The 24,850-nt window shown below is 38.5% G+C and overlaps 1 long non-coding RNA gene across 1 annotated transcript in view; it reads left to right on the top strand.

Moving 5' to 3' along the window:
• LOC120298408 overlaps nucleotides 1-16,376 on the top strand; it is a 45,678-nt gene extending 29,302 nt beyond the window's left edge. The window contains exon 2 of the long non-coding RNA XR_005554070.1: nucleotides 14,524-16,376. This is a non-coding gene — a long non-coding RNA (uncharacterized LOC120298408). The remainder of the gene's footprint in view (nucleotides 1-14,523) is intronic.
• Nucleotides 16,377-24,850: the final 8,474 nt, after the last annotated feature.

Genomic DNA, 24,850 nt, shown 5'->3' with positions numbered 1-24,850 from the left:
TAAAGACTGTATGATTAAATGGGCTCAGAATATCCAGGATCTGATCCCATTGAACTTATGGGAGATAATTTGGATTAGAAATGTTAAATTTACACAAGCTCAATATTTGAGGGAAAATTTTTATAAAATGTTTTACAGATGGCATTTAGATCCTAAAAAATTATCTTGTATGTATCCAAATTTACAACCCAAATGTTGGAGATGTGGTAATATGGATGCGACATATTTTCATGTTTGGTGGAATTGTAAAAAGGGAAAGGCTTTTTGGATTATGATTTGGTGGAACATTCAAATTTTTAAAAGAAAGATAAAGTTCACCCCTCAATTATTCCTATTGGGTATCTTTGTGGATTTAAATGACAAAGAAACTACTTTAATGTTGAATTTATGAACTGCAGCAAGGTTATTGGAAGAAGGACTCGTTGCCTACTTTAGAAGAATGGATATTTAAAGTTTCTAACTTTGCAGAAATGGCAAAAATTTCTGCTTATTTGAAGGATCATACACAAGAAAGATATATTATTGTATGGAGAAGATGGATAGATTATATTCAGAAAAAATATGGTACTATAAAGTTTCATTTATTTTATGAGTAAATTTTATAGTAATTGTTGTAGAGATTTGTTTATATGTCTCAATTTAAGGGGAGTTAAAGGTTAAGTATGATGTTTTTTTTTCTTTTTCTTTCTTTTTTTCCTTTTTTTATTATTTTTTTTTTTATTAAAAGTTTTATAAATTTTACAAAAAAAACAAGAACAATACAGAACAAAAAACAACATATACAAAAGAGAAAAAAAAATTAAACAATACATATAAAAAAAAAAACCCCACCCCACACCCCTCCCAAAAACCCTCCCTTCCCCCCCCCTGAGCTTCCCAGAGCAGAATATAGGCTTAAGAAATAATAAAAAAAAAAATAAAAATTAAATTAAAAACTCTATATTTATATATATAAAAAAGATATCTATAATATATATAAAAATAAAACTTATGAAAAGGCTATATAATATTTTTGTATACCCAATCTAAATTGTATAAATTTTATCCATTTGTCCCAGATAGCAAAAAACTTCTCTTGCGTTTGTTGCTTTAAGAAAGCCGAAATCTTTGCCATTTCCGCCAGATAAGCTACTTTAAAAAACCATTCCTGCAATGTAGGCAAAGATTCCTTCTTCCAATATTGTCCAACTAACAGCCTCGCGGCTGTGATCAAATTTAACATCAATACAACCTCCTTTGTATCACAATCTGTAACAATACCTAACAAAAATAATTGCGGAGTAAATTTTACCCTCCTTCTAAAAATTCTCTGGATATTCCACCATATTTTAATCCAAAATGCTTTTATCTCTCTGCATGACCACCAAATATGATAATAAGAAGCCTCCTTGTAACCACATCTCCAGCATTTAGGTTGCACGTCAGGGTACATATAAGACATTTTTTGTGGATCAAGGTGCCATCTATAAAACATTTTATAAAAATTCTCCCTTAAATTCTGTGCTTGAGTAAATTTGACATTTCTCACCCAAATAGTTTCCCAGGTGTCCAATGAAACTGGCTCACCAAAGTTCTGCGCCCATCTAATCATACAATCTTTAATTAGTTCCGTTTCTGAGTCCAATTCAACTAAAACCCCATAAATTCTCTTAATGTGGGTTTGTCTTTGATCCTTCAGTTGCTTAATAAGATTTTCATCTTCTCTAAGAAAACCCACCTTGCAATCCATCTTCCATCTATCTAGTAGTTGCCTATATTGGAACCAAGAATAAGTAAAATTTTCTTGTGCTAATTCTTCCCGTGATTTTAATTGCCAGTTTTGTCCATCCCATTTAAGTAACTGTCTATAAGACACCATATCCATTTTAACCCCTCTTTTTATTCCTTCTATCGCATGCCAAGGTATAGCCCATAATGGTACTTTAAAATCACTTTTATAATATTTTCTCCAAATCCTAAGTAAAGAAATTCTTAAAATATGAGATTTAAAAGCCCAATCTATTTTTTTATTAAATATTAAATAGGCATGCCACCCATAAAGTAAATCCCATCCCTCTAGATAAAGTATCTCAGAATTTGTCAAATTTACCCAGTCACTAATTAATGTTAAAACCACCGCATCATAATATAATTTCAAATTTGGTACCTTGAGTCCACCCCTCTCACGGAAGTCTTGCATAATTTTGAACTTAACCCTTGGTTTTTTCCCTGCCCAAATAAATTTATTGAGACCCTTCTGCCACTCATTTAAATTAATCTCATTTTTCAAAATTGGTAACATTTGAAACAAAAAAAGAAACTTGGGTAGAATATTCATTTTTATCACTGCAATTCTTCCCATGAGGGATAATTGCAGCTTTTCCCAGTTCTTCAAGTCTTTCTGTACCCCGACCCACAACCTTTCATAATTGTTTTTAAATAATTTTGCATTAGAAACAGACAGCATCACCCCCAAATATTTTACCTTATTAACAATCTCAAAACCCGTCGAGTTAACCAAAATCTGCTTCTCCTGACTCGACATATTTTTAGGTAAAATTTTAGTCTTATTTACATTAATCTTAAAACCCGAGACCAAACCATAATGGTGAATCAACTGTAATAAGTTTACTACAGAATAGTCAGGTTGCGACAAAGTAACAACCAAGTCATCCGCAAAAGCTCTCAACTTATATTCTTTTTTATTAACATATATTCCTTTAATTTCCTGAGACTCTCGAATTTTAATCAATAATATTTCCAATGTTAAAACAAACAACAATGGCGATAAAGGACACCCCTGTCTAGTACCTTTCTCTATTGTGAAAACCTCCGACAAACCTCCATTAACAATAAGTTGTGCTGTTTGTTTTTGATATATTACCTTAAGGGCTTGTAATATGTTTTCACCAAAATTCATTTCTTCCATTACTCTTAGCATAAAATGCCAATTCAGTTGGTCAAATGCTTTTTCAGCATCTAAAAATATGAGCCCTGCAGGAACTTGGTTGTTCTTATCTAAGTATTCTAGTAAATTAATAATTTGTCTAACATTGTTTTTCATATACCTTCCTGTTATAAACCCTGATTGATCTTTATGCACAAGATGATGCACCACCCTCATAAGCCTATTTACCAAAATTTTTACAAATATCTTATAATCCACGTTTAAAAGAGATATAGGCCTATAGTTTTTTGGTAAAGTAAGATCTTGATCCTCCTTTGGAATCAATGATATAAAAGCACTACGCCATGAAGGAGGAATCTCTAAACCCTGTAGGATACCATTAAAAAGATCATTTAATGGTTGAATCATCTCCTCCATTAAGGCTTTATAATAAACAGCTGTTAACCCATCCGTACCCGGTGCTTTCCCTAATTTCAATTGTTGAATTGCTGAGGCGATTTCCTCCTTAGTGATTAAACCATTAATTTCATATTTCTGATCCTCAGTCAGTTTAGGAAAACTTGCCTCAGCTAAATATTTATTTATATCTAACAGTTGTACATTAGTAGATTTGTATAGGTTTTGATAATAATCCAAAAAAGATTTTTTAATTAATTCCTTCTGAGAAACTAGTTTACCCTTATAATTTATTTTCTCTATTATTCTCTGTCTCTGTTTCTTTCTTAATTGATAAGCCAACCATCTCCCCGGCTTATTAGCATTACAAAATGTATTTTGTTTCATAAATAATAAATTGGTTGCAGCTTGATCTGCTATCAACATATTAAATTGTGACCTTAATAACTTTACAGATTCTTTAGTACTTTCATCAGAAGGATTTAGAATCAAAGCCCTTTCTTTTAGTTTAATTTCATCTTCAAGTTCTCTACGTTTCTGAATCTGATTTCGCTTATAAAAATTATTCATTTTTATCAAAACACCGCGCATAAATGCTTTACCTGCATCCCATACCATTGACATTGAAGTCCCCTTGTACATATTCAAAGCAAAATAGTCCTTTAAACACTCCTTTAGTTTTTGAACATTCTTCTCTTGTCTAAACAAATTTTCATTAACTCTCCAGGATCTTCTTTCCTCTTTCTCTTGAATCAGCTCCATCCAAACTGGACTATGATCCGTCAGTGATCTAGGAAAAATCTTTACATTCTTTACTTTATTATACAAATCCGTGGTAATCAAGAAAAAGTCAATTCTTGAAAAAGATTGGTGTCTGTCAGAAAAAAAAGTAAAGTCTCTCTCCTCTTGATTACGTTCCCGCCAATAGTCCCTTAATTCCCAGTCTTCTTTCATATCAAAAAAGGCTTTAGGTAGCCTTGCTTGTTTAAGAAAAGGAGAGGAACCTTTCTTATCCCTTTGTGTGTCTAAGACACCATTCCAATCACCCATTAGTACCACTGATCTATAGTCAAGCAAAGTTATTTTTTGGTGTAACTGTTTATAAAATTGTTCCTGTTGTTGATTTGGAGCATAAAGTCCAACTATAAGTACTTTCTTACCATAAATACCAAGTTCAATCATCACATATCTCCCCTGGGGATCTGATTCTACCAGACAAGCTGGCAGGTTTTGTTTGACATATATAACAACTCCCCCTTTCTTCCCAGGTGCAGGAGATATAAAATGAGATCCCAAACGAGCATTAACTAAATATTTCTGATCTTTAAGTAGAATATGAGTTTCCTGTAAACAAATAACATCATTGGTATGTTGCTTCAAATAATAAAAGATTTTTTTCCGTTTCTGAGGAGAATTCAATCCATTAACATTCCAGGTCAAAAACTTTGCCATCTCCCTTGGCACGCAGCCTGGAGAAGACACCATCAAACTCTGACAGAGCTGCATGTGTTGCATAACTCTTGGGTCTTGCTCCTCCCACCGGCGGTGATGGACTTCCAGGAGAATTCTCTTTGGGCTCTTTTTTACGTTGCTCTTTCTCTTTACGCTTATAAGCTGCACGAGTCATCCTCTGCTCTTTAGCCTCCGTTTGGCGTTGCTTTGCCACTTCTATCATCCCTGCGGAAACCAAATCTAGTGCCTCAGATTGCTGCTCAGGTTCCTTAGCACTCAAAGATTTCCGACCAGATGAAGTTGAGCCTGCACTCAGGACCGAAGTATAGAAATCTCTAGCTTTGTCAACTGTGTTCAATCTGTAACGTGTCCCAGCATGGCTCAAAACGATACCCATCGGAATTTCCCATCTGAATGGCATCGATCTAGCTTTAAGCTCATTGGTTAAAAAAGCAAAGTCTTTCCTACTTCTTAAGATTTTAGATGGGATTTCCTTTAGAATGATGACATCTTGGGCGGCAATCTGAAATCTTTTGTTGTAAAAAGCTTGTATAATCTCATTCCGCAGGGACTTCTTTGTAAAGTAAATCACCACATCTCTGGGCAAATTCTTCTGCTTAGCAATCCAGGAGTTGAGTCTATAAATTTTTTCTACTTCTCTCTGTAATTCTCCTTTATCCATATCCAAAGCCAGCGCCAGATCACTAAGAACCACCTCCATCAAATCTTGATTCATATCTTCCTTGAGGCCTCTAATCCTCAGAGCATACTCCATCTGTCTGTACTGAAACATCAAAATATCTTCTTGTGAGGAGTCCACCTTCCTTTCCACGTCTTGAATTTTGTCATCTAAAGAGTCAACTTTGTCTTCCACTTCCTCAAGCCTTGCATCGAGCTTAACCACCACAGTAGCCAAACCTGAAACAGCTGCCAGTATATCTTGTCGTAATTCATTATTATTTTCTTGCAATTTAGACTTTATCCCCGTTATCTCTTCTTTGAGATCAGATTTAATTTCTGATTTAATCTGTGAAACAAATTGAGTCATTTCCTCTCTCATTTGAACTACAATCTCTCCCATTATACCTCTAACCTCTTGCACTGAAAGTCCAGGTAAAGGAGGGGAGGGTGGTGGCTGAGCCGGTGGTGCATGTTTAGATTGTTGTTGTAGCTGTGCAGTGGAAGTTATAGGAGAAGAAATAACCTTGGGTATTGAGGAAGGCTGCTGCCTCTTTGAAGCCATTTTAAAAAGCACAATTGTCACTTCCCTTTCCCCTCCAGCCAAAAAGGGAGGAGGAAAAAAAGAAAAAAAGAATTTTTAAAAAGAGACAAACTATAATCATTAAAAGTCCAGAATAAATCCCAAGAATAAGTAGTAAAAGAGCAAACAATTCAAAAAAAAAAAATTCTAAGCCAAAAGCAAAAGCAAAAGCAAAAAACAATCCTTAAAAAGGGAAAGTAAAACAAAAGAGAAAGGAAAAAAAAACTCCGACACTTTCAAAACGCCATCTTAAGTCCTTTCACTAGTATAACAAAGAAAAGGAGGAAAAATAGTAAAAATCAAAAGATAAAAAAAATAAACACCTAAAATATAACAAAAAATCCTTTAAACTGCTCCGTCCGTTTAAAAATTACTCACCAAAATGCTGTAAACACGGAGATAGAAGCGGCGGTTTCTTTTGCTTCCGAGGAAGCAAAAACAGCTGGGAGGCGGAGATCAGCAAGAGCTCCGAGGGAACACTCCTTTTTTTATTATTATTAACCTTCTTATTAATAACCCTGTATTCTGCTCTGGGAAGTAAGGGGGGAGGGTTGAGGGTGGGTGGGTGGGTGAGTGGGTGGGTAATGATAATATAGTTATGGCAAATGCTTGGGCATTTCCCCTATGCTGCATTCATGTGTGTGAGAGGGATGAGAGGGGAGGAAGGAGCAGGGAGGAAGTAGGACGGTTAGAGGAGATGGGGAGGGGAAGAGAGTAGGAGGGGAGGAGAGAAAGAGGAGGGAAGTAGGGAAGGTTTAGAGAGGGTGGACGCAGCCTGGGGGGAATGGGCAGGCGGTGCCAATGGTTAATTGTATTTTGTATGAATAAATGGAAAATAAAAACTTTGTTAATAAAAAAATGTATTATTATGCACAAAAGTCTCCTAATTAATTAAGCATTTCAAAAATTCCAGTCTAAATCAATCTATTATTCCAAGGAGTACATTCTTAGTCTCTATAAAGCCAAGTTTCTTTTTTCACTCCACATTTAACTTTCACAATTCCATATCAAATTTCCATAAAACAAAAAAGTCATCAAACTAAATTAAACACACATATATATATATAATTGTAGATTTCTTACTTCTAAATCTAAATCATTATCCTTAAAACAATCCATAAAACCAACATTGCCTTTAAATCCATTGTAGTTTTTACTAACTTAAACACACATGTATATAATTGCATTTTTCCATGTTCATTATCCTTAAAACAATCCATGAAGTCAACATTGACTTTTAAAGATTAACAATTTAAACACGCATGTGTATAATTGCACTTTTTCAGCTCTAAATCATTATCCTTAAAACAGTCCATAATATCAACATTGCCTTTTGCTCCATTAAATGTTTTTAAATTTGTTTTTGAGTCTAATTCTGGGTTTCTTTCTCTGCCACACCGACTTCCATAAGGACGCTTCCCTTTCAACCAGTAAGTCCATTCTCGATGCTTGTAGGAATCTTTGAGCAAATGTATATCCCTTTCTCTGTAGTAAGCATCTTTTTTCTCTATCAACCAATAGGTCAATTCTTATTACTTGTGATAATCTTTGAGAGAATATAGATCTCTTCCTCTGCAGTAAACGTCTTTTTCTATTCTCTTTGCGATATAGTTGCTTTGTATTTTGAAGTCTTAGTCTTTGCTTCTTCTGGTTGTCTAAATTGCTGGAGAACAATTTCTTGTACAAGAAATCCAATGGCTCCCTAGGACACACCATCTACCAGAAGAAAACACACACAAACCGCTATCTGCACTCTCTCTCACACCACCACCCAGCACAGATCAACTCTGTAGCCAAGACACTCGTCTTCAGAACAAAACGCTTAGCTGACGAACAACACCTAAAAACCGAACTACACACTCTCACCAATGTACTAACATCCAATGGATTCCAAAGAAATAAGATTACAAACCTAATCCAAAAAGAAACCCCCACTAAAATCCAAGACAGAGAACAAGAAAACGGCAAAGCCCTCCTCCCATACATAAAAGGCACCACAGACAGAATCAGCAAGATCCTCCATAAACACAACATCAAAACAGCATTCTGCACAAACAGAAAAATATCCACCATCCTAAGAAACCCCAAAGACAAAATTGAGTTAGAAAATCAAGGAGTATATGAAATCCCATGCACTGCTTGTCCCAACACATACATCGGACAAACCAACAGAAGAATAAGTGCACGCATTGAAGAACATAAGAACTCAGTCAAAAAAGAGGAACCAACATCTTCCCTGGTCCAGCACCTTAAAGCCACAGGACATGAAATTGACTTTAAAAATACCAGAACCATCGCCAAAACTGAACATTTTAATAACAGAATAATCAGAGAAGCCATCGAGATAGAAAAATGCCCACACAGCATGAACAAACAAGATGATACCTCCCGCCTACCAACCATTTGGAAACCCGCCCTTATTGACAAACAACTCCCTAACACAAAAAATGATACCAGACCCACACTCACAAAAACCACACAGGATGTCACCACCACACATCCATGCAAAAAGCAAACCCAAAGCCACACTGATGATGAGGCATGACCACAAACCAGAAGCCAGACCACAGCTGCATCATTAGCCACTTTAAACCCCTCCAATTCATACATGAAGCAAACTGACACCCACCATGAAGATGAGGCACGACCACGAACGCGAAGCCAAAAAATAGCAAGGCAGCCCACCATCTTAAACCTCCCTGCAACTCAGACTAACCTGAGCACAACAAAGCCCCCACCCAAACAAAACATTCCCCCAGTGAATCAGAGCCAACACCCCAGCCAATCAGAGCACAGCCAACCCCAGCCAATCAGAGCACAGCCAAGCCCCTAACCAATCAGAACACACCTCCACCCAATCAGAACACAGCCAAGCTCCCACCCAATCAGTTCATACCCCCACTGGCAGTTAAAAGGAAGAAACAGCTAAGACCACACATTGCTCCTCGAAGCACGAAGCTGAAAACACCAGCCTGAAGACGAATGGGACTTCGTCGAAACATCACCAAGACACTTCCAATTTTATGTGGGAAAAATAACCAAAGACCTACATATGTGTGTGTGTGTGTGTGTGTGTGTGTGTGCATGTGGGTCTGGTATCATTGCATTAGAAAATCAAGGAGTATACGAAATCCCATGCACCACTTGTCCCACCACATACATCGGACAAACCAACAGAAGAATAAGTGCACGCATTGAAGAACATAAGAACTCAGTCAAAAAAGAGGAACCAACATCTTCTCTGGTCCAATACCTTAAAGCCACAAAACATGAAATTGACTTTAAAAATACCAGAACCATTGCCAAAAGTGAACATTTTAATAACAGAATAATCAGAGAAGCCATCGAGATAGAAAAACGCCCACACAGCATGAACAAGTGAGATGATACCTCCCGCCTACCAGCCATTTGGAAACCCGCCCTTATTGACAAACGACTCCCTAACACAAAATATGATACCAGACCCACACTCACAAAAACCACACAGGATGTCACCACCACACATCCACGCAAAATGCAAACCCAAAGCCACACCGATGATGAGGCACGACCACAAACCAGAAGCCAGACCACAGCTGCATCATTAGCCACTTTAAACCCCTCCAATCCATACATGAAGCAAACTGACACCCTCCATGAAGATGAGGCACGACCACGAACGAAGCCAAAAAATAGCAAGGCAGCCCAAAATCTTAAACCCCCCTGCAACTCAGACTAACCTGAGCACAACCAAACAGAACACTCCCCCAGCCAATCAGAGCACAGCCAACCCCCCAGCCAATCAGAGCACAGCCAAGCCCCTAACCAATCAGAACACACCTCCACCCAATCAGAACACAGCCAAGCTCCCACCCAATCAGTTCATACCCCCACTGGCAGTTAAAAGGAAGAAACAGCTAAGACCACACATTGCTGCTCGAAGCACGAAGCTGAAAACACCAGCCTGAAGATGACGAATGGGACTTCGTCGAAACGTCGCCAAGACACTTCCAATTTTACGCGGGAGAAAACCCGAACAACCAAAGACCTACACACACACACACACACACACACACACACACACACACACACACACACATATATATATATATATATATATATATATATATATATATATATATATATGGTTAAAAAGGTTAAAAATATGAACCCTGGGAGTATACATAGTAAAGAAATAAAATGAACACCAGGGTAATAAAAAGGAACGTGGAATGTGCACTACCACCTGAACCTGGGGGGGGATTAGAATGCAAAGACAACCGAAACAACTGGAGTTGCCACCCAACCACCCCAAGGTTGAGAGAAATAAGGATGGATGAAGATAGAAATGCAACCAAAAAGAGAAAGGAAAAACAGGTTAACCGTACGCAATTGAATCAATCAGGCCCGATAACAAGGTCAAGGAGCCGGGCGCAAACCTTGACATGCCTATAAAGGACTTCCTCATTCACTGGCGCGCTAGCCCTGAAGATGCCGGCAGGTGACGGCGAAAGCTTGGCGCTTTTAATTAAACTTTTATAGTTTTAATTAATTAAAAACTTTTACAGTTTTTATTACCCTGGTGTTCATTTTATTTCTTTACTATATATATATATATATATATATATATATATATATATATATATATATATATATATATATATATATATAGTAGATTTCTTAAAAAGGAAGGAGAGAGAAACCTTTTCCCTTTTTTTTCCTTTTTAGTGTCCCAATAAAAATAGATTATAGCCTTTCAGTATTTATAAAGTGCATTTCTTCCTGTAAAAAAGCAGAAGCCGCCTTTCCAACCCCGGGAAATAATTTCAAAAGCTCTTTACAGGCACACACTCAAAAAAAAAAAAAAAACAGAAAAGAGAGAAAAATAAGAAAAAATTCTCACCTGGATTCACCACAGGGGCATTAAAAGCTTAGATGTTCTTCGACTTACAGTCTGAAGCAGCAGGGCAATCGGCCATTTTACTGGCCAATCTTCTTCTCCGTCAGTCCTCAGAGTTTTGTCCGGACAGCTGGAGGAGCCGCCGCTCCTCCAAAGCCAGACCGCAGCCTCCTCAATAGAAGTTGCACCCTCCAGGGCAACTTTGGACCCGTATAAGGGTCCACTGATGGAGGGAAACCTAGCCGACGAGAAGTCTCCCCGTGCGACTAGTGACGCCGTGAACCGGAACCGGAAGCCCTTTCCAGAAACATTTTGTTTAATAAAATTATTGCAGCAATTTGCCAATAAACTAAAAATAATGTAACTCATACAAACTTTTAGTGGAAAATGAATTTTTAAAAGGGTGCTTTGTGACTCTGACAAACTTAACATACCTAACATCATAACTTGGGAAATAACTGAATGTCATTACAGCATCATCACCAAATTAGAAAAAGGAAGACCCGGAAAAAGCTTTCTCATTCTTTGGGGAATTGCAAATACTGTATCCCTTTTTGTCTTCTCATTTGGATAAAGGAATCATGCACATCTACATGTGCATATACTAAATTTGATTTGCAAATGACATAATATTGGCATTCAATTTCATTAAAATCACTTAACAATCACCTCTACAAAAGTTTGATATACTGATTAAGCATCAGGCTAGAAACTGGGAGACTGTGAATTCCATTCCCACCTTAGGTCTAGAGTCAGCTGGATGATCTTGGGCCAGTCACTTTCTCTCAGCCCCAGGAAGGAAGCAATAGCAAACCATGTCTGAAAAACCCTGCCAAGAAAACTTCAGGGACTTATCCAGACAGTCCCTGAGAATCAGACCTTATTGAAGGAAAGAAAAAAAATGTTTTGGTTCAAAATAACATTCCAATGCCTATTAATGTCACCTGTTTTTAAACAAACAAAAAAAAAAAACAATAAAGGTATGAAAAATGGCAATGAATCTGATTTGTGTGTAGCAGGGGTAATGGAGAGAGCAGCACTGATCAGTGCAATCAGCTGGGTGGGTCAGAGAGCCCCTGTGATCAGCTGGGCAGTGGGGGGGAATCCTGGGGTTCCCACTGGGCAGCTTGGAGAGCAGCAGTGATGACCCAAATCGCGCCGGCCTCACAATCACACTGATCAGTGCAACAGTGGAAAGAGAACTGCTTAGTGGGCTGTGTGGGAGGCAGTAGGGGTTAGACAGAGAGAAAGGGAGGGAGGGAGGGAGGGAGGGAGGGAGGGAGGGAGGGAGGGAAAGAGAGAGAGAGAGAGAGAGAGAGAGAGAGAGAAAATGAGAGAGAGAGAGAGAGAGAGCAGGAGTGAAGTGATCCAAAGAGAGAGAAAGGGGGCAACACTGACTGAGAGAGAGAGAGAGAGAGAGAGAGAGAGAGAGAGAGAGAGAAGCTAAGTCAGAGAGAGAGAGCAGTGTGAGAGCAAGCCATCAGCCCAAGGAGTCAACAGACATACTAGGAGACTGCAGAGGAGAGCCAGTTCAGGTGAGAGAGTGACCCAGTGACCAGAGGGGCTGTCAGGTACACCAAAGGATTATGGAGATGAACTGAGCCAGGCGAGTAGAGATGACTAGGCAAACAGTCAGAACAGGAGATCCTGAGATGCTGGATCAGTGACTATGAACTGAAAAACCCCAAGCTGGACTTTTGCAGCCCTTTCAGAGATAGTGCTACATGTGCAACTCTATTTGAATTTCAATCCTAAGTGTCAGTATTATTTTGCATAAAGTGGGTCCTTCACTGAACACAACACAAAACATTCTATTCCTTTCCCAGGTGCCCAATTCGAGCACTACAAGAATGATTGAAAGAATGAAGAATGATTGAAAGAACACCAACCCAACTGTCATTTCCCTCCCTGTACAAACATCCTGCCAAAATCCAATACAGAAATTGTTTTATTTAGAAAAGTAGAATAGAATAGAGCTGGAAGGGACCTTGGAGGTCTTCTAGTCCAGCCCCCTGCTCAAGCAGGAGAATCTATACCATCTCAGACAAGTGATTGTCTAGCTTCTTCTTAAAAATTTCCAGTGATGGAGCACCTACAATTTCTGGAGGCAAGCTATTCCACTGGTTAATTGTCCTCAATGTCAGGAAGTTTCTTCTTCATTCCAGATTGCTTCTCTCTGTGATCAGTTTCCAATCATTGTTTCTTGTCCTGCCCTCTGGTGCTTTGGTGAATAACGTGACCCCCTCTTCTTTGTGGCAGCCCCTCAAATACTGAAATACTGCTATTATGTCTCCCCTATTTCTTCTTTTCTTTGGACTAGCTAAACCCAAGTCCTGCAGCTGTTCTTCATATGTTTTAGTCTCCAGACCTTTGATCATCTTAGTTGCTCTTCTCTGAATTTTCTCCAAACTCTCAACATTTTTTTTGTGATATGGTTACTAAAGCTGATTGGGTATTCCAGGTGTGGTCTTACTAGGGTTTTATAAAGCGGTACTAATAACTTGTGTGATCTTGATTATATGCCTCTGTTTATATAATCCAGGATTGTATTAGTATTTTGGCTGTTGCTACACACTGTTGGCTCATGGTTAAGTGATCGTCCACTAGGACTCCAAGGTCCCTCTCACAGTTACTGTTTTTAAGCCAGGTCATGCCCAATCTAAGTAGACTACGTCCACAGTATTTCATTGGTCTATTAGTTTAGTCACTTTGTCAAAGAATGAAATAAGATTGGTTTGGCAGGTTCAGTATTCCTTCCCCACTGTCTTTTGAAATTGCTGGGAAAATTTTTTGGAAGCAACCATAAATGTTCCCCTCCCTTTTAATTTGTAAATACAGACAAAGGAATGGCTTGGGGAGGGGGTTGACCCAGAAGTGGGGGAAAAGAGGCAGCTAGTGGCATTTTTGTCTAAAATTGACATTTGGGAAGTTTTGGGAGTTAGCATTTTTTATCAAGTGTGTGGATAATTTTAAATCAGATAGCCGAAAGGTGGTAAACACTTGTTCATAGATGACTTTATGCCTTACGGCAGCCTCTGAGGTTGGTTAATAAGGGAGAAAGAGAATATATACATTGACTCCAAGTATGCTTATGGAGTCTTGAATACTTTTGGAGAAGAGAAAAGTAAGAGGATTGATTAATAGTAAAAGGGAAAGAGTTGGCTCATGTAAAGTTGAAGGAAGATGTACTTGTGAAAGAAGAAAAGAAAGAACTGGTGGAAGGGAAGGGAAGAAATGGATAATAGAAGGAAGAAGCAGGAAAGTTGCTTTTAAGTTGGTTTGAAGTGAATGTTGCAAGATGGGAGACATATGTTGAAAAGAAATAAGAAAGAAAAGCAATAGATAGGACACAGAACCAGCCACTAAAGGGGGGCTCAAGGGATGGTTGAAAACAGGATGGTTGTATTTATACTTTAGTTAAACAAATCTGTGATGAACATGTGATATGTAAACAAGTGAATAAAAAGCTCTACAACATTTAGTGGTGAGGCCATTTCAATATAGGCCTCAACTGGAAAGCTGTTTTTGTCCCTTGAAATGATGTATGGGAGGCTTTTGTTACATGAAGGTTTAAGAATGTCAATGAAGAAGAGAAGAAAGTTACTCAGTATTTGCGTAATCTGACGTAGGTTTTGTCTTCTATCTCAGTACAGGTCCAGGCTGCCCTACCACCTGTCTCTGATCATTGTTGTTCCTGGAGAGTGGATTCAGGTGAAAAGAACTGTCACCTAGAAATACCAGTCCTGAGTGGTCCCAACCATGCCAAGTCCTCCTGATTTAAGGAATCAAGGCATGAGTCCATGGAAAGTCCCATCATTCCCTCTCCAGTGACAAGCTCTGCAGCTGGATGGCCTGAAAATGAAATTTCAACCTGCCTCATCTGTTGAACTGTTTCCATCTAAGTAGGAGAAAAAACCTCAATGGATTGGACTACCCTGGAAATCATGTTCTTGGAACCTGGACTATGTATTGCAATATTTTTATTCTGCTACTGTTGTTTCCCTTGTACCTTCTTTGGTAGAAGGAAGGACTATGGGCTCAATACTTTAAAGAACAAAAGGGAGTTGTGTTTATAACAAGACTATGTATTTCACTTGTAAAGGGGCAATAGGGTCAGTTGTTATGCTCCTGTCAATACAGTAAAGCTTTACCAATAACTTCAAATCTGGACATATGGAGGGACATATAGACATTACCTTTTGGGGAAAAATAACACAAGACTTATGGACAAGTGCCAGAATTTTCTTTGCTGCATGTAAAACTATTGACTATAATCAAGCTAAATGGACTAAGTGTGGAGACAGGCCTACTCATTTAACATCAAATATGTTTGTACACCCTATCCAACCTGGCACAATCAAAGGATTCCTGCAACCTGGTGTGCTTTGAGATAACCAGACCAACAGATTTCTCAGCATCATTTGGACTAGCTACAAATATAGGTTCAAGTTGATTTTCATGAACTGGAAATCACAATTGAAATTCCCTCAGTATCAAAGAATCTTTTTATTGATCTGGCCCAAAAGAATTGTTTCATTTTTAAATGTGAAGCTCAAGAGATTCAATTGGAGAACATCACTTCTCATTTTAAATTTGACCTGGAAAGAAAAGGACCAACCAAATGGTCCTTTTCATTGTGGCCCTAAATTGCATTATTAGGCCCCAGTCCAACATTACATATAAGGAATATGTCAAAGAAATCACTGGCAGAATGCGAATGTTGCCTCATGTCCCTGTCCAAACATGGACAGGAGCATTGGATGTTGGAGGATGGTGTTCGGGAATATCTGATATTTGGAAAAGGATATTGTTCATTATGGTTTTGGTCTTGGGAGGGTTGTTGTTTTTACCATGCCTTATCCCGCTTGTTCAGAGAATTGTTAGATCCACTATATCTGGACTAACTTTTGTTGCCACTCCTATCTATAATGATAAACCAGCTAAAGAACTGATTTTAATACCTTTATCTTCTGACTACACTCCTCTCTTCAAGAGTCCCTAAGCCTATTTAGCTTTTATATTAAAAAAGGGAGGATTGAAGGGATTTTATTATGCTTTTGATTTTATTATGCTTAAGCTTGATATTAGTAATGTTGATATTAGTAGTGATACTTTGTAATCATTTTATATATATCTTTGTTTATGTGCAAGCAGCTTTGTAGGTGTCTTATATTGGGAAATTAGTTATATAAAAGCAAATGTTTCATGCTCTAGGTACAGGTGATTGCTTACATGAAAGGAACAAGGTGAAATTCAATGGTTCAGGAAATAGGGAGGGGGAGCTAGCCTGGATTGATGTGTATGAGTCACCATCTTGGAATTTGTTTTTCTGTACCTTTTTACTCCTAGTATGGAGACTCAAGTCTCTTTGTTCTGAAGGGGTATAAAAAGTGAAAGAAATCTTTTCTGTGTGTGCCTTCATCCCTTTTAAGCAGCCACGAAAGAGGAGGAGTAAACCCAACTCTGTTTTGATCAAAATAAAAGTTGTTTGCTTGCTGAAACTTCGGCTCAGGAGTTTCTTTGGCTCTTTTAAATTCCTAAGTAACACTGGGTCAGTTGTGAGGCTAAGCATGATCTTACAGCATGATCTGTTTTGAATAAATCCATGCTGGCTATTAGTTATAACATTTATTTACTTCTAGTTGTTTGCAGGTCTCTTTTTTATCATCTTTTCTAGGATCTTCCCAGGTTTTGATGTTAAACTGATTGGTCTGTAGTTTCCTGGGTTTTTTTTTTTTTTTCCTTTCTTGAAGATGGGAACCACATCAGCCCTTTTCCAATCCTCAGGTATTTCCTTGGTGCTCCAGGATTTTTGAAAGATGTGGTGCAATGGTTTTGAGATAACATCTGCCAGCTCCTTCAGAACTCTGGGATATAATCTGTCAGACCTCAGTGATTTATATTCATCAAGGTTGGATAGGTGTTCTCTTACCATTTTCCTGCTTATTTTAATTTTTGTTTCTAATTTGTTTTTTGCAGTGTGTTTTTTTGGTATGTTGGACTATAGTTTCTTTTTGTGTGAAGACTGATGCAAAGTATGAGTTAAGCAGCTCTGCTTTCTCCCTGCTCCTGTTATTTCTATGCCATCTTCTCTCTTTAGTCGACCTATAGTTTCCTTGGCTTTTTTCTTGTTATTAATATGTTGGAACAAACTTTTTTATTATCCTTGATTTCTGTTGCAAGTCTTTGTTTGTTCTGAGCCTTTGCTTTCCCGACTTCATCTTTGCATGTTCTAGCTGCTGATAATTGGCCTTAGTTATGTGCTCCTCTTTCCATTTTTTGTATTTGTCCTTTTTGTCTTTCAGATTATCAGAGAGATCTTTGTGCAGCCATGCTGGTTTCTTCTCAAATTTCTTGTTTTTCTTTTTCAGTGGTATTGTGCTGGTCTGGACTTTTATGATCATATTTTTCAGAGTTTCCCATGCTTCTTGGGTTGTTTTTTAGGATTTTCATTCATGGGATCTTTCCTAGGTTCTCTCTGAGTTTGTTAAAGTCAGCTCTTTTGAAGTTCAAGACACTGGTTGGATTGTTTTCTGTTACTAATGTTTGCGTTATATTAAATTCCAGCAGGACATGGTCACTTTTGCCTAAGATTCCAGCAACTTCAACTCCCTCTATCACTTCTTTTCTATTAGTTAGAATTAAGTCCCATATGGCTTTATGTCTAGTTCCCTCCTCCAGGTTACAATGGTCAAAAGAGCCTTCTTTAATCACAAAGGCCCATTAGAAGGTTTGTCAGAGACCATCTTAATTTTTTCTTGGTTCTTTCCAAATCATTTTTATTGGGTTGTGGTCTGCCCAAACATTAGTTTCTATCTCAACCTCTTGTATTATCATTTTCAAATCATAAGATGTCTATATCATATTGATTCTAGACCATGATGTCTATTTGAGTAATATGTGTATTGTGATTTTTCTGGATTCCTCTCTCTCCATATATCTTGAATAGACAATTCTTCTTTCATTTTTAAAAAGGCTTTGGGTAGAGTATTTCCTCCTTTTCTCCCTTGTTTATGGCTTTTGTAGTCCCGAGTTGCATCTGTTTTTTTCCACCATTAGTATTCTCCCCTCTTCATCTGCACAGACTTGTTTAGGATTCATCTTTTCTTTTATATAAAGGGCTATACCTCTTTTCTTTTGGGGTGCAAGTGTAAAGTTTCGGTTGTTCTAAAATTCTGAAATGCTGTCTCTTAATATGTGACTCTTGAAGGCAAATTAGGTCCATTTTTAACTTTTGTAGTCTTTCTTGTAAAAGTTTTTCTCCTTTTTGAGGGAGAATTCAGTCCATTTATACTTACTGATAAAATTCCGATCTCCTCCATGACTTCAGTTATATCTAGATCTCGATCTTCTAGGTGATCTTATCTGTCTCTGGTCTCTTAGTCTTGCTCCTTCCTCTGGGTAAGTCTTTTTAACTTCTTCCTCCTCTAGGCACTCCTGCAGCAACTGTTTCCTCTTGCTTCTTAAGTTCAGGATCCCATTTTTCCAAAAAGGCTCTGTGGTCATCAAAAAATTCCGCTGCTTGGAGTGAGGTGTCCAATCTGTATCTTTTCGAATCCCAGTAAATTAAGATCCCTTCTGGGACCAACCATCTAAAGTTCACTTTTTTATCAAGCAATTTCCTGGTTAAAAATGGATAATCTCTTCGAGCCTCCCTTATCCTTCTTGGAATTTGCTTGAGCACTGCTACTTCTTTTTCTTTGTATTTTAGTGGTTGATCTCTTACTTTTCTCAAAATCTCATCTCGTGTGGATCTTTTAAAAAATCTAACATGAACTTCCCTGGGGACTCTGTTTCTTCTGGCATAGCTCGAATTGACTCTAAAGACCTTGTCTAATTTTCCTTCCATTTGAGCCTTTCCCATTCCTAAGAAATCTGCGAGTAGCTCAGTTATTAAGTTTAAAAGGTTCTCATCCTTATCTTCTATTATGTTTTGAAATCTTAAAAAGTATGATGCTCTTTCCATCTCTATCACCACCAGAGTATTTTCCATTTCCACATTTGTTTGGGCCAATTTTTGATTCTCATCTTTTAAGCATTCTAATTTCTGGTCAACTTCCACTGATTTGTCTTCTATTTTTTTGATCCTTTGTTGATTATCTGTAATCACCTGTTGGAAGCTTTCAATTCTTTGATTTATTTTATCAAGATCATTTTTCAAATCTTCGTAGCCTGGGATACAATTGCCTGTAATATTGCCTGGGTATCCTTTTATTGTGCATCCATTTTTTTCTTGCTGTAACACTGTTGTGATTGATTTTTGGTAGACTGGATTCGCAGAAGTTGAGGCAGGAGCAGAGGATCCTTTTCTCCCACGTTTATTCAAGTTTGAAGTGCTCATCTTTGAGTTAATGTCTTATATTGTAATCCACCAGGTGGCCCAATGGCCAATTGTAATCCAGTAAGCTCATATTGCTAGGAGAAAAAACCACAAAAAAAATTGAAGAGGAAAAAATAGTTCCCAAAAAGCTAAAAAATGGCAACAGGGAAAAGAAAAAGAAAAAAGGAATAAAAACAATGGTAGTAAAAAAGGAGAGGAGAAAAACTCTCCCACTAAAAAGGAATATTCAAAAGGAGGTTCAAAGAAAGAGAAAAAGGAAAAAAAGGAAATAGGAAAAAACAAAAGAGCAAATGACAAAAATATCCAATTTATAATCTACCAGGTTCTGTTCAAAGACAGGGGGTAAAAAAAGAAAAGGAAAAAAAAGAAGAGAAAAAGTTCCTTAGTATTCAGTTCTTCTTGGCAGAATGTTTATAATCCAAGGAGAGAGATGGCTCAAAATATCATGTATCTAAAAGGAATAGTCTGTGTTGTACAGCCAAATCAAACCAGAGAAAAGCCTTCTTTTTCAACAAGCTTCAAGGTCTTAGATAAGCATGTCTGGGAATACAGCCAAGCTTCTAGTTTGAATAAGCACCAGACAAAGAAAAAAAAAAGAAAAAGTTTTAAAATGTAACCACAAGGGGATACAATGTATCTGTTCCCAGCACTTAGGTAGAAAAAAAAGAAAGAAGTCCAGAGGGGAAAAAAAGTTTGTAGGATTTTAAAAGTAACAAGTAAAATTGCAGTGGCTTTTCAACTTAAAGCAGAAAAAAGGTGTCCATAAAAAGAACAAGCTTCCCAAGATTCTATTAGGTTTCAGACAGCTTTACAGTGTTGAGAGTTTATTTTTGAATTGCAAAGTAGCTTAAAGTGCCACTTGTATACAGGGGGAGGAGCAGACTCCACCCCCTCCCTAAAAGTAATAATAATAGTAGTAAAGTTGGAAGGGACCTTGGAGGTCATCTAGTCCAACCCCTTGCTCAGGCAGGAAACCCTACACCATTTTGGACAAATGGCTGTCCAGTCTCTTCTTAAAAACTTCCAGTGTTGGAGCATTTACTGCTTCTGGAGGCAGCTGTTCCACTGATTAATTTTTCTCACTGTCAGGAAGTTTCTCCTTAGTTCTAGGTTGCTTCTCTCCTTGATTAGTTTCCATCCATTGCTTCTTGTCCTGCCTTCAGGTGCTTTGGAAAATAGCTTAATTCCCTCTTCTTTATGGCAGCCCCTGAGATATTGGAATACTGCTATCATGTCCCCCCTTGTCCTTCTCTTCGTTAAACTAGACATACCCAATTCTAGCAACCGTTCCTTATATGTTTTAGCCTCCAGTCCCCTAATCATCTTTGTTGCTCTTCTCTGTACTCTTTCTAGAGTCTCAACATCTTTTTTACATCGTGGTGACCAAAACTGGATGCAGTATTCCAAGTGTGGCCTTACCAAGGCATTGTAGAGTGGTATTAATACTTCACATGATCTTGATTCTATCCCTCTGTTAATGCAGCCTAGCACTGTGTTGGCCTTTTTTGGCAGCTGCAGCACACTGCTGGCTCATATATAGGTGATTGTCTACTAAGACACCGAGGTCCCTCTCACAGTTACTGCTATTGAGCATGGTGCCACCTATGCTGTACTTGTGCATTTGTTTTTTCTTGCCTAAATGTAGAACCTTGCTTTTTTCACCATTTAATTTCATTTTGTTAGTTAGTGCCCAATGTTCAAGTCTGTCCAGATCCTTCTGTATCTTAAGCCTGTCTTCTGGAGTGTTGGTTATTCCTGCCAGCTTGGTGTCGTCTACAAATTTGATGAGTTTCCCATCTATCCCTTCGTCCAAATCGTTGATGAAGATGTTGAAGAGCACTGGGTCCAGAACAGAGCCCTGGGGCACCCCACTACACACTTCCCTCCATATAGATGCAGTTCCATTGAGGACCACTCGCTGAGTACGGCCGGTCAGCCAGCTACGGATCCATCTGGTGGTGGTTCTGTCTACCCCCCATTTTTCTATCTTGTCAAGTAGTAGGTTGTGATCTACTTTATCAAATGCCTTACTGAAGTCCAAGTAAATTATGTCCACAGCATTCCTCTGATCCACTAATTTTGTCACTTGGTCAAAGAATGCAATAAGATTTGTCTGGCATGATCTATTTTGACAAACCCATGTTGGCTTTTAGTAATGACTTTGTTTGCCTCTAGGTGTTCGTTGATTCGTTGTTTGATTATCTTTTTCAGGATCTTCCCAGGTATCATATTGGGGTTCTGATAGGTCTGTAATTTCCTGGATCCATTTTTTTTCCTTTTTTGAGGATGGCAACTACATCAGCTCTTTTCCAGTCCTCTGGTAGTTCCCCTGTGTTCCAGGATCTTTGAAAAATATAGTTCAGTGGTTCCGATATCACATCTGCCAGTTCCTTGAGAACCTTGGGGTATAATCCATCTGGTCCTGGCGATTTGAACTCATCTAGGCTGGACCGGTGCTCACTTACCATTTTCTTGCCTATCTTAACTTGTGTTTCTATTTTGTTTTTTGTGGCACTATTTTTGATAGGTTGGTCTGTTTTTTCCCTTTGTGTAAAGACAGATGCAAAAAATGAGTTAAATAGTTCTGCTTTCTCCCTGTTGCTTGTCACCTTCTTGCCACTTCCACCCACTAATGGACCAATCTTTCCTTCACTTTTTTCTTGTTTTTTACATGTTGAAAGAAGCTTTTTTTTGTTATTTTTGACTTTGGTCGCAAGCCTTAGTTCATTTTGAGCCTTGGCTTTCTTCACTTCATCTTTGCAGGCTCGGGCTATTTGCTGATATTCTAACTTAGTTATGTTCCCCTCTTTCCACTTTCTATACTTGTCCTTTTTATCTTTCAATTTGTCAGAGAGTTCTTTATAGAGCCATGCTGGTTTCTTTTGAGAGCTGTTGTTTTTCCTCTTTGTTGGTATTGTGCTAGACTGTGCTTTTATTATCTCATTTTTCAAAATTTCCCAAGCTTCTTGAGTTGTTTTCCCCTTGAGGATTCTCATCCATGGAATCCTTCCCAAGCCCTCCCTAAGTTTATTGAAATTAGCTCTCTTGAAGTCCAAGACTCTAGTTTGACTGTGTTCTATTGGTTGTGCTTCTATAATGTTGAATTCTAATATTGCATGATCACTTCCTCCCAGGGTTCCTATGGCTCCAACACCGTCTATCATTTCATCTCTTTTAGTGAGAATTAGATCCAAAATGGCTAATCCCCTAGTTCCATTCTCTACTTTTTGGGAGACAAAGTTGTCTGCTAGGTTTGCCAGGAACCTGTTTGATCTTCCACTTGGTGCGGAGTTTGTCTCCCAGTTGATGTCAGGGTAGTTAAAGTCCCCCATTACTATTGTGATGTGCTTCCTACATACCTTAGTTAGCCGACTAGCAAAAAGTTCATCTATTTTCTCTGTTTGGTTGGGTGGTCTGTAGTATACACCTATGGCAATGTCATTTCCCCCCCCCCTTTTACATTGACCCAAATGCATTCAAGACAGTTTTTATCATTGTTGTGCTCTATTTCTGTAGAGATGTAATTATTTCTTATATAGAGAGCAACTCCACCTCCTCTTTTATTTGGTCTGTTTCTTTTAAGTAATTTAAATCCCTCTAGCTGTGTGTTCCATGTGTGGGTTTCATCCCACCATGTTTCCGTAATGGCAACAATATCGTATCTGCCCTCATTAACCTGAATTTCTAGTTCACCCTGTTTGCTGTTCATACTCTGTGCATTGGTGTATAAACATTTGAGTCCTTTGTGAGTGGCCCAGTGTTTTCTTTCTACATAACCTGTGTGGTGCCTGAGTTCCCCTATTGTCTTACCACCTATTTGGTTAGTGCACTTTGTGTGGCACTCGCTATTAGAGGCTTCATTTTGCTTGATAGCAAGGTTGGTATTCTTGTCCACACACACATCTATGCTACATGCACTGATAGCCCTATAGTTTTTAAATTGCCGGGGACAGGGTTGTTCCGTATCAATTAACTCCCTGTCCCCGCTGTTTAGTTTAAATTTCCCGCCAGAAAATCTGTGAATTTATAGCCGAGTAACTCAGTCCCTTTTTTTGATGGATGCAAACCATCTCTTTTGTACATCTTTTGATTGGACCAGCTACTGACATCATGACTAATATATCCAAAGCCTTCCCCTTTACACCACTCCTTTAGCCACATATTGAATTGTGCTATGTGCTGGCCTTTTCCGTTTTGCTCCTTATACACTGATAAAACCTCTGAGAAAGTAAGCCTACATCCTATTCTACTAAGTTCCTTCCCCAAGCTCTGGAAATCGTTCTGCACAGAGAGTACATCTTTTTGGGACAGATTGTTAGTGCCAAGATGTACAATAGCCTCCACATCACAGTCCTTGCTGCCATTCTTGATTATTTTAGAAATATGCTTCTTGTCCCTACTGGCAGTAGCACCTGGAAGACACCTGACCTCTTTCGAAGCCTCTGTGTCCTTTCCTAAATTTACATCCCTTATAATTGAATCACCTACCAGAAGGTAGCTTCTCTTTTTGGGTGCCTTCTGTTTTTGCATGACTGATATGCAATACCTGATTCACACTTCTCCCTGTCAAAATCTAATTCTTCATCTCGGACCACAATCCCTTGCTTATTTGAGTTATCTTCACAAATACCTTTACCTGTCTCCTTAATGTCCCTATTAAGGTCAGCAAGGGCACTGTAACTGTTGTGCAGGGACATAGCGAAAGCTTGGTGTTTATGGTTCACAGCTCTCACCCTGCCAGAACCCACAGTTGTCCACACTGCCCTTCTCCTGCAGGATCTTTGTGGTAAAGGGGGCTGATAGCACAGAGGCTTACTAGAGTAGAGGGGCTAAACTGGACGCCTAATTTCTGCCCGAAAAGCACGGATTACAGATCCTAGGTAAATGATCTGTCCTTGTAGGCTAGTGATTTGTTTACAGATAAGACAGTTTCCAAGTTTGAAAAGGGTACTGCGAAAGACAGCTGCAAAGCAAGTGTTGCACTGAACTAAGCAAAAGTAAAAGCTTCGCTCTCAGGCTGCAAACAGGCTATTTAGCAAAAAATCCACCTTCACCAGGGAAGAAGAGCATATTCTCAGCCAGCTCAGCTGCTTGGTGTCAATCTACAGTGCTTTCTCCATCTCTGATGATCAGTTGTTAATGGCGGATCACTTAAATGTGGTCTGCTGTAAGGACCCACCCCACTTCGCATCTTAAGAAGACAGAACTCTTGGAATAATTCTTCCAACAGGAATCTTTTATTAAGAAGAAGTGGTTGCAGGCGTGCTAGACAGGACTTGGGGTCCAAGCTCTCCCATTCAAGGTTTTAAGGGGTTCCCCAGTAGTCCCACCCAATCACCCCCCCTCCAGTGATAGTTTCAGGTATCACAATTCCACCCCCTTTTTTCTTTCTTCCTTCTGGATGGAGACTTCAGATAAACTACATGAAAGGCAAATAACCTTCTTTGTTATGGTAAGGTTCTTTGGTGCTAACACTTTGAGGTTGCAATAAACACACATTCAGCATTCAGCTCCTTAGAAGTATATTGAAGGAAGTGAGGGCCATAAAGCCCCTTTGTTCTCCCCCTTCTCTCCCTCTTATGGCAGAATCCAGAGAAGGCAGAATTGGGAGTTTCTATATTTGATAATTAAAGA

Source organism: Crotalus tigris, unplaced genomic scaffold (genome assembly GCF_016545835.1).
Source record: "Crotalus tigris isolate CLP2741 ecotype Arizona unplaced genomic scaffold, ASM1654583v1 scf7180000023859.189844, whole genome shotgun sequence".
In the NCBI taxonomy this organism is placed as follows: domain Eukaryota; kingdom Metazoa; phylum Chordata; class Lepidosauria; order Squamata; family Viperidae; genus Crotalus; species Crotalus tigris.
Note: the sequence above shows the minus strand (reverse complement) of the source record. Positions and strands in the feature narration are given on the sequence as shown.